The sequence below is a fragment of the Babylonia areolata genome, chromosome 9 (assembly GCF_041734735.1).
Source record: "Babylonia areolata isolate BAREFJ2019XMU chromosome 9, ASM4173473v1, whole genome shotgun sequence".
Classification (NCBI taxonomy): domain Eukaryota; kingdom Metazoa; phylum Mollusca; class Gastropoda; order Neogastropoda; family Buccinidae; genus Babylonia; species Babylonia areolata.
The window spans coordinates 28,114,249-28,116,748 of NC_134884.1; the positions used below are offsets into that span (position 1 = coordinate 28,114,249).

General features: G+C 45.4%; 1 protein-coding gene across 3 annotated transcripts in view; it reads right to left on the minus strand.

Moving 5' to 3' along the window:
- The window catches only part of LOC143286192 (PH domain leucine-rich repeat-containing protein phosphatase 2-like), a 121,716-nt gene that overhangs the window by 72,432 nt on the left and 46,784 nt on the right, over nucleotides 1-2,500 (minus strand). For 2 of the 3 annotated variants that reach the window (XM_076593826.1, XM_076593824.1), the window contains exon 3: nucleotides 1,386-1,523. The exons of the other annotated variant lie outside the window; for it this stretch is intronic. The gene's annotated coding sequence lies outside the window, so the exon portion shown is untranslated. The remainder of the gene's footprint in view (nucleotides 1-1,385; nucleotides 1,524-2,500) is intronic. 3 annotated transcript variants of the gene reach the window in all.

Genomic DNA, 2,500 nt, shown 5'->3' on the forward strand with positions numbered 1-2,500 from the left:
ACAACAACAAAAAACAACAACAAAAAAACCCACAAACAAACAAACAAACAAACAAAAACAAACAGGTACGACCTCTTTTTCAAGCAACACTGTATTGATTTCATTAGCACAATTTTCATCTTGTCTTGTCTTGTCCTGTCTTGTACTGTATTGTAGTGTATTATATTGTATCGTAATCTACCCCCCCCCCCCCGTGGGAGAGCACATAGCCACAGTACAGCGCCGCCCATATTATTTTTTTTCCTCCCCAGTCTTTCTTCAAGTGTATCTCATTTATTATCAAAGCGGACTTTTGGGGCCATTCAGTGACTCAAAGTAAACACTACACCAACGTGTCCCAAGTCTTTCTTCAAGTGTATCTCATTTATTATCAAAGCGGACTTTTGGGGCCATTCAGTGACTCAAAGTAAACACTACACCAACGTGTCCCAAGTCTTTCTTCAAGTGTATCTCATTTATTATCAAAGCGGACTTTTGGGGCCATTCAGTGACTCAAAGTAAACACTGCACCAACGTGACCCCTCGCAGCCAATCAAACCATAAGCACAGGTGCAATGCTCACATAATATATTTCATTTCACACTAGACAAAATAGGTGTGGCTTTTTATAATACAATACAATCGATTAAAACAATTTTTTTTTTGGAGACGGCACGACGCAGATACAGATTGAAGATTGAAGACGGGGTGAATGTGAACACGGAAAATAGCGTGAACACCTTTTTTTTTTTTTTTTTTTTTGCAAGTGATAATCTGTAATCTTCAATCATTCATCCTGTTTACTGACAAGCGCTGATTCTCTCTTGGTAATGGCACGCCCCACCACACACACATACACGCCTACACACACACACACACACACACATGCACGCGGCGTTTACACATATCACATGTTAACAAGCACACATACACACACGCACACAACACACATTCACATAAACACATGCACACGCACATACAGACACACAAACACGCGCACGCGCGCGCGTGCACACATACACACACACACATACGCACGCACATACACACACACATCAAACACACACATACACACACGTGCACACGCACACACATACAGAGGCAGAAGAAGAAGAAGAAGAAGAAGAAGAAGAAGAAGAAGAAGAGCAACAACAAAAACAACATGACTATAACAGCAAATACTGTCATAATCACATCGTCATCATGATCACCACCACCACCACCACCACCACCATCATTATCATTGTTGCAGTAAATTCAGAACGCAAGAAAAGAAAATGTTTGTTTCATCATTTCAACGATCACTCCTGTTCAATCGCCATAACGATGATGATAATCGCCACCACCACCACCATCATCATCATCATCATCATCGTCATCATCATCATGATGAAACCGGCACTCACCAGTCTCACATCACGAAACAAAGCGATGTTACAGAACCTCAGCAGCAGTAAGAGGAGACCAGCCTGGTAACCAGTCTTCCAGCTCTTGATGATGACAATGACAACAGTGACGGCTGTCGGCTGAAAGCACGGGCCAAACTAAACGGGAAAAGAAAACATTGCACTGCTGCACTGCCCCTTTCCTCCTCCTCCTCCTAAATAAAAGAAAAAATAAAATAAAAAAAGAAGAAAAAAAGAAAAAAAAAGAAGAAAAACTCTCTCTCCCATCCTCATTATTCTCCTAAACACCCTCTCCCCCAACACCACCACCACCATCCCCCTTCCCCTTCCCTGTCCGTCCTCGTGTACCTCCCAACACCCCGCCCTCTCCCTCCCGCCCCGCCCCCCTCCCTTCACGTCACACCCCCCCCCTCCTCCTCCTCTCTCTCTCTCATCAGCCACGTGTTGGTCTGATGTCTCTGAAGGGACGTCATCCCATTTCCTTCTGCTGTTCGCTATCGCACGTGGCGATCGGGTCCGCAGGTAACAAGCCCTCGCTTACCCCCACAGACACTCCCCACATACCCCCCAATCCCCCCCGCATCCCCCCCCCCACACACACCCCTCCCCTTACCTGTCCCCAAATTGTGTGTTCGATACTAGCTGAGCCAGGTGGTGATGACTCCTATCCATTCAACACTGTACAGGTAAAACAATGAACCACGGTCCTTCACTGGTATGGTTCCTCATTGTTCTGATCAATGAGCCCACGGTTGTAGTTGGGGGTGGATGAGTGGGTGGGTGGGTGGGTGGAAGGGATGAAGGGGCTGGTGGGGGTGAGGTGGAGGGAGAGAAGGCAAAGACGGAACAAACTGGAGACTCCACCGTCTGTGAAAACAGGTGTGGGGAAAAAAAAAACCAAACAAAAAAACCCAAACGAACGAGGAGGAGATTCTTTGATACATAAATTTATCTGCTCACATTGACAGGTGAGGAGATATACGCCGCTTGAAAAGCGAGAGAGAAATACAGCAGCACTTGGAGACAAAAGCTTGCGCTCTCACAGTGACAGATAAAAACAAAACAAAACCCAAAACAACTAATGTATGGTCAGTTTCATATTTCTACCCAATGAT